Here is an 8,260-nt window from a genome sequence, read left to right as displayed (position 1 = left end):
TACAGCTATTCTATTTCTAGAGGAAAAAATGTAGCAATGAGTGCAAAGAGTTGGGAAAAAAAAGTCTTAACTTTGGTAATGTATATAATTACAACCCTAAAACACACTGGTTGGAGCTACAGGAGAAAATACAAATTGGATGTGATATGAGGATGGGCCTGAAGTAAGTTCTTTTACAGCACAAAATCAGGGACTTGAATTACTTTACCAAGAGACACACAGTCCCTGGGTGGGAGCACAGCTATAGAGATTAACTAGAGCCTGTCATACCGTGATTACACATTAGCTGTGATCGCTATTCATTTGAAGCTCTGGAGTTTTGCGTATTTGCAACAGCACCTATTGGGAAAGTAGCCCTATGCAACTCAGAATGATAGAGTGCCTGCCTGCTGTGTACCAAGTGATGCTGGGTGTTTTCACATCACAAATATATCAATTGCTATCAGCATTATCGGGATTCCTGCGTTTATTGCAGAGGCAATTTTCGGAAGTACTTTTGCCCTTAGTGGATTGAAGAAATGTGTTTATAAAGGCTAATACTTCGAGATTTTGAAGTAATAAAGTTCTTTGAATCTTAGAACTGACACATTAAATCCAAGAGCTCGTACTTGGTTTCAGCTGAAAAGAGGAAAAAAATCTTTCGACTTTAGAGGAATAATTGTATATATTATAGCATGAATGTCTGGTTTAATAGGAAAAGTCTAGAAAGGAAGCAGGTGCTGATAGAAATCTCTGAAAATTAGGTGATCTTGTCAGTGGCAGTGGTAAAGACGTCATCAGCTTTGTGACTTTCTCAGGGTGAAAACATTTCATCTTAACTGATAAGCTAGTTCCAGAGCCACCCAGATTCTCAGAATGGGGATGGGAAGCTGTAATGGAATTGAAACCACACTGATAATGTAATATTTTCCCCAACCCCTGTAGTTTGGGCAGTATTCCGTTAAGAAGGGTATAGAGTGGAAGCATGTGAGCAATGAGAAATTGCTACTTTGTTACTGCCATAGTATCATCCTTTCATGCACTGATCTTCTCACTGTTTAATTCATGGAGGATTTCACCTGCGGAGTTCTGAGTGACTCCTATACCTGCTACATTGACATGGCACCACTGGGAACAGAATTTACCGAGCAATAAAAACATGGGGAATTGGGTGTGTGTGTGTGTATTTTATTTAAGAAATTCCTAAACTATTTACCAGAATTGTTGTTAGGGGCTGAATTGTGTTCCAAATTCTTACCTTGAAGCCCTAACTCCCATTGCCTCAGAATATAACCATATCTGGAGATAGGTTAATGAGGCCATTAGGGTGGGGCTCAATTCTATAGGATTGGTGCCCTTATAAGACGAGGAAGAGACACCAGGGGCTCGCATGTGCTGAAGGATGACCATGTGAAGGGGCAGGCAGTAGGGCAGCTATCTGCAAGCTGAGATGCCTCAGGAGAAACCAAACCAGCCAAGCACCTTGATCTTGGACTTCCAGCTCCAGGACTCTTGAGAAAATAAATTGTTTAAACCATCCAGTCTGTGGTGTGTTTTTGTGGCAGCCCTAGCAATCTAATACAGTGGCTGTATCATCTTACATTCATAGCAGCCATGTATGAGAGTTCTTATCTGCATTTGGTATTGCCACTTTAAAATTTAGCTCTTCTGTGAATAATGTGTGTGGTGATATTTATTGTGATTTTAATTTGCATTTCCCTAGTGGCTAATAATGTTGAATATATTTTCATGTGCTCATCTATTGTGTGTATATTCTCTGGTGAAACGTCTATTCATGTCTTTTACAATTTTTTTCTTTTTTTTTAAGCTGGCTATGAGTGGCTGAGTCCTTTGGCTCAGCCAATCTTTTCAGCCTCAGGATCTAGAAGGGACCATTGGAGGAAAAGACCCTGGTCCCTGCTTCTTTGTCCTGGTGGCTGGGCTGAACAGGGCCCTTGCTCTTGAAGTCTGGGACTGGGCATTGACCTTGTGGGAGCACCCTGAATTTGAAGTGCTGGGAAGATTTTTAAGGGCCAGGGATGGATCTTTTCTAAATGTTATTACTTGTAAATACAGTCTATTTTTCTCCCTTGGTGGGGAAATTTATTTAAAAAAGACAACAGTTCTTTATGTTTTATAATTTAGATATGAGTCCTTTGTCAAATATGTGGTTTGTAAATATTTTTCTTCCAGTTAGTGGCTTGTCTTTTCACCCTCTTAACGGTGTCTTTTGTTAGAGCAAAAGTTTTTGATTTCGATAAAGTCCAATTTATTGATTTTTTTCCTCTGTGAATTGTGCTTTTGGTGTCATGTCAAAGAACTTTTCACCTAGCCTAGGTCTTGAAGGTTTTCTTCTATGTTTTCCTCTGAGATAATTTTTGTATAGGGTGTGAGGTATAGGTTGAGGTTCATTTTTTTGCCTACGAATATCCGATCATCCCAGCATCATTTCTTGAAAAGACTATCCTTCCTTGGCTGCGCTGCTTATGCCTCTGCCAAAATCCAGTTGGCCCTGCTCATGTGGGTTTATTTATGGGGTCTCTATTCTGTTCCATTGGTCTAGCTTGTCTGCCCCTCTGCCAACAACACGTCTTGATTACTGTAAATCTTAAAATATAGAAATACAATAGATTTTTATATGTTGACCATGTATTCTATAAATTCACTGAATTCATTTATCAGTTCTAGGAATTTTTTTTTTGTGGTAAATTGGGATTTTTCTGTAGTTAGAAAACAGGATTTTTATCATATTATCTGAATATAGGGACAGTTTTATCCTTTTTTTTCCAGTCTGTGTGCCTTTTATTTCCTCTCCTTGCCTAATTTTGCTGGTTGGCTAGGACTTCTGTTTTTACTTCATTGATTTCTGCCCATTATTATTTCCTTTGGGTTTATTTTGCTCTTCAGTTTCCGGTTTTTTTTTAAGATGGGAGCTTAGATTATTGACTTGAGACTTTTCTCCTATTCTAAGGTAAGCATTTTAATGCTATAAATGTCCCTCTCAGCACTGCTTTACCTGTGCCCCACAAATTTCAAATGTTGTATTTACATTTTCATACAGTTTAATGTATTTTAAAATTTCTCTTGAGACTTTCTCATTCACCCATTTAGAAGTGTGGTGCTTAATTTCCAAGTGTTTAGTGATTTTTCTGTTATCTTTCTGATGTTAATTTCTAATTTTGTTCCCTTTTTGTCAGAGAACGTGCTGAATAATTTTACTTCCTTAAAATTTGTTGAGTATTATTTTGGTTTTATGGCTCATGATATGGTCTATCATATAGCATGTTCTATGAGCTCTTATAAATATTTCTGCTCTTGTTGGGTGGACTGTTCTATAAATGTCAACAAGATTCTGTTGATTGATGTTGTTGTCAAGTTTTCCTATATTCTTGCACCAACAGACCATCTATCCATCTAGACCCACTGGTTTCTCCTCCATCAACATGTAGTGCTGAGTTTTGGGGGAGACAAAGGAAATCTTCAAAGCTATATACTGACTGAGTTTATCAAAAGATGTGGTTTCAAATAGGGAGATTGGGATTGACATATATACACTAATATGTATAAAATAGATAACTAATAAGAACCTGTTGTATAAAAAAATAAATAAAATAAAATTCAGAAATTAAAAAAAAAAAGATGTGGTTTCAGCCAGACTGAGTGAAGAAGGGGCAAGATCTTAGCACCTTCCCCACTTTGAAACTTGTCTTGTGAACTCATGTAGACCTAAGCTAAACCTATCTTAACTCCTTCAAAAATTTAAGAAACTGGGTTAGGCAAATTAAATATGATAAAAATTGTATGGAAAAAAAGTAAAGAAATATGGTATTATTAACTTAGGGACTTTTTAATCTTTAAGGTTTCTTGCATACATGAAAAATACATTAAGTGCCAATGTTCTCAGCATTGTTTTAAACCTTCACAGCAATCCTGGCTAGTAGCTTTTGTTGCCATTTAGGAAATGAGAAAGTTGTGGATCCAGGTCACACAGATTCACTAGGAGGCTCAAACCCACGGAAGTGGAGGAGACGGAGAGAAAGAGTCTGGGAATCAGAAGATCTGGGTTTAGATTCAAAGTTCTCAGCATCTTTAAGCTCAAGCCACTCACTCAGCAGCAGGGTTTTCATGTCTGGCTGAAATGAAAAGCGTTGTGTGGATCAGTGGTTTTCAACTGGGGGTCAGGGTGAAGTAATTGCAGAGTTTTCCCCGGCTCTCCCTCAACTTTAGTATGCCATTATCCTTTTGTAAGTGCCTCTGTCAAGATCACTTCTAGGGATGGCACCAAAGAACTATATTTCACTGGCTGATATCCGTAATCTGTGTCTGCACATAATTGTAGGGGAAATGATAGCAGAGGCAACAGCCAATGTAGAGTGTTCCAAGCGTGTGGCAACAAACAGGAAGAGGCAACGGAGATGCTGAATGAGGATTGGACAATTTGCTCACTTAGTGTCAGTTTAGAAGTGTGTTTAGGAACTTCCCTGGTGGTGCAGTGGTTAAAAATCTGCCTGCCAGTGCAGGGGACACGGGTTCGAGCCTTGGTCTGGGAAGATCCCACATGCCCCGGAACAGCTAAGCCCGTGCACCACAACTACTGAGCCCGCGTGCCACAACTACTGAAGCCCACGCACATAGAGCCCGTGCTCCGCAACAAGAGAAGACACCACAGTGAGAAGCCCGCGCACCACAACAAAGGGTAGCTCCCGATTGCCACAACTAGAGGGAGCCCGCGCGCAGCAATGAAGACCCAACACAGCCAAAAATAAATAAATAACTTCATTTAAAAAAAAAAGGAAAAAAAGAAGTGTGTTTAAACTGTGATATGAGACCATTTTTGACAAGTATACTTTGAGATAACTCTAAAGTTGATGAAGTTAAAAGGTACTAGTGACGGTTAAGAACTACTGAAGTCATTTTCTTGACGGACTCTGAACTTTTCTTTTTTCCTCCACTTTTCCTTTGCTTAGTCCTTCCGCTCCTCTTCCTTCTTTTAAGACATTCATTTTAAGGTTCAGTTACTGCTGGTGTCACATCCTTTACAAATATGACCGTAGTTGGGAGATTGCAGATGAACCACGGGAAGAGTTTTCCAATGCTTTCAATCTGGATTCCCTTTCCAGTCTTATTCATCACAATGTCCCAGTTTGTGTGCTTATAACTTAGAGTGGTCAGAGGTTTGTTTGTTTTTTTCCCTGCCACAACCCTCAGGGATAAATTTCCTGATGTTAATAAAGAAATAAGAAAAGACTCAGTTGTACAGTTTTTCTCATGATACTATGCTAGTGGTTTCAAATGAAGTTTTTTAACTTTCAGATACTATAGGTACCATTGAGAATAGTTGTCTCTGTTCTTTTAGTCATTCAGTCTAATTTAACAAATGGATTTAAGTCAATTTTTAAAAATGAGTATGCAAGTCACTTTACAGTACATCTGAGACTAACACATTGTAAATCAACTGAACTTCAATTAAAACTAACTAACTAAATAAATAAAAATGAGTGTGCATCCCAATGCATGCATTTTTTAATACAAAAACTCTGTGTATGTATTTGTTTGTATTTGTATGTACTTAGAGTACATACATACATATAAAGCATAAAAAAATTAAAAATGAAAGACAAGATAGCATGCAGAAAATGTTTATTAATGTAACAATCTTCTTACTATGATATTTTAATTATAACTAGTAAAGTGATTTAAATTGTTTTATTATTTGTAAAAGTATTGGCTTAATATTTTGTGATATGTGATTTGAAAATATGTTTTATATGTTCACTTTGATCTGATAGTCGATTTCAGTGGCTGTAGGTAATAGCTGAAAAAAATGTATGGGTCCAAATGGAAGAAAAGCATTTTGCTTCTATCATGATATATTTCAATTCCATCTACCAACTATTTAAATGTTTTGTTGGAATTTGCATAGAAAATTTTCATCTATCTGGTATCAAAACAGTTATGTAAACTAGTTAGAAATTGTTACATAATAATTGCTTTCAAAGTGGGAACTATTCATTTATATAATTTTTAGAGGTTAGAAATTTTAAAAAGTTTTAGAAATATGTAAATATGAGAGAATTCAGAGGTGAAAAGTATATCATTTCAGCAACAAAAAAATACAAGATGATGAATAATAACATCTCCCAAAACCCATTTTCAAACCCCATAGCAAGGGTTCTTTTCAAAAAAGTTCAATTTTTACACATTGTGAAAATATCACTTTTACCTTGAAGGTGTTCATCTTTTCTACAACTATCTGCTAGCATACTCCTGTCAGTCACTGAACACAGAAAAAATAGCAAATTTAGGAGACCTGCCTTCATATAAAAGAAAAGTGGATAATATTTTAAATGTGACAATTCTCTTAAGTATACAGATGCATCTATATAGGACAATTTAAATTATTACTTCTCATTTCAAGGTATTGCCAGGATTATACTATTTAATAGTTTTGATTTTACAAAATAAACCACATTGATATCATTATAGATTGCATTATGTTAAACATGTATAAACAAATGTAAGTTATCACCCCCTTTTTTCATGTAATTGCAATTCTTTTCTCAGGATACCTCATCCTCCATACGTGACACGTGACCCTCTGACATGCAGATTCAGTGAGTATTCCATTGTCACTCTTTTATTTAAAAATACAGTGAATTTTAGTGAGAAAGCTTACTTTCATATACTTCAAGTTAAAAACATAAGCAAATCTTCGTATTTTCCTCACAGTTTACATATATCTCACTAATGTATCCTATGTACTGAGCACTATATAGATTATCTTTTACCTTTACTGCAAGACTTTTTATTTCCCTTTTATTTATGTGGAGAACAGTGGCTCTGAAAAAGTGGTATGCCTGCATTTCTCAGGGTAATTAATTCTAGCTGCTGTAACAAACCATCGTAAAATTCAGTGGCTTACTATAATACATTTTTCTTATGGACGCTTTTGGTTGAGTGGTTCCCATGGGCACTTTTCCTCCCAGTGGCTTCTTAGGAATAAAATCTCTTTCCATGCTATGGGTCTGTTGTCTTTAATACATGGTTTCAGCTTGTCCTGCTGTTATCCAGCCAGTAGATGGGGAAATGAGAAGATGTCTCCTGGGCTATGGTCCTCACTGCTCTGAAGAGGTAGGGGGAAATGTCGGTATATATAAGATTAGTGAAGGGGGCACGTGCAGTCAAGCTCACATTTTGGCAAAGGGTTACTGCTAGTCACAAGGAACAGATGCCTCCGTGAGTGATTTTAGTGCTTTTCCATATATCAGAAGACGCAAGAAATTGGGCTCATAAACTCTCCTCCTGAAAATATCTAACTATCTGAAGGCCTGTTCTGCCAGTTTTTCCCAGAACACAGAGTGCCTCATTCCTGATCTCCACCCTGAGCCCCTTTTAAGGTGTGTTGAAGGTCAGGGATTGCTGTGGCTAGTGACTTCATCCTTGTAGAATCAGATGGCGAGTGACAATTTTTAGTTGGCAATATCTACTGTTCTTTCAATTCCTGAGACGCCCCATTTAGGTTGGGGACATTGCTGCAGCGAGTCTATTGCTGACTCTGTTCACAGCTTGCATCATTGTTCTGTTTCCATGTGCCATGCAAACCTTCTTTGTAAGCCTCGGGGCCTGTGAAGCTGTGTATGGTCCCCTGCTGCCCTCCTATGGTGAAGTTGGATTGTTTTCAGAGAAAGTTGGAAGAGTCCATTTGCCTGGCTTTTGTGTTAACTTCCTTTGAAACAGTTCCAAAGCAATGCTACCCAAAGTCTATCATAGTTTTTTGGCTTTGTTTTGTTTTTCTGTTTTGTGAAATAACTCTCTCAGTTGTACTTACGGTTGCCTTTCCTGAGGCTCAGTTACGTCATGAGGTCTAGGCCAAAGGACTTTAAGAGACAGACACAATGCTGAACATCATTCTATTCTTGTCATTGGGCAAAGCCTTCTTGCTCTGACTCTTTCCTTATAATTAACAATTTTCTAGGGCTTTCTCCATGCCTCACGTAAACAGATTTCAGGAGGGTCTGCCCCACCAGTCTTCAAGCTGGAATTCCTCCTCACATTTGTAGAATCCAACAGAATACACTAAATACCACAGGAACGAGTGTTGTTGTAGGAATTTAGAGGATCTGGTAGAGGCGTGTATGGACTAAACTGCAGAATGAAGAGGTCCCCAGTATATATTTCAGAGTGACCTCTTGCTGTTCAGTACTTAATGTTGGCAGAGAGGAAAATGGGCATTCAATAAACGCTGATTGAACGAATGGCGAGGCAGAAATAGCCATCTGGC

Source organism: Mesoplodon densirostris, chromosome 11 (genome assembly GCF_025265405.1).
Source record: "Mesoplodon densirostris isolate mMesDen1 chromosome 11, mMesDen1 primary haplotype, whole genome shotgun sequence".
NCBI lineage: Eukaryota > Metazoa > Chordata > Mammalia > Artiodactyla > Ziphiidae > Mesoplodon > Mesoplodon densirostris.
Note: the sequence above shows the minus strand (reverse complement) of the source record.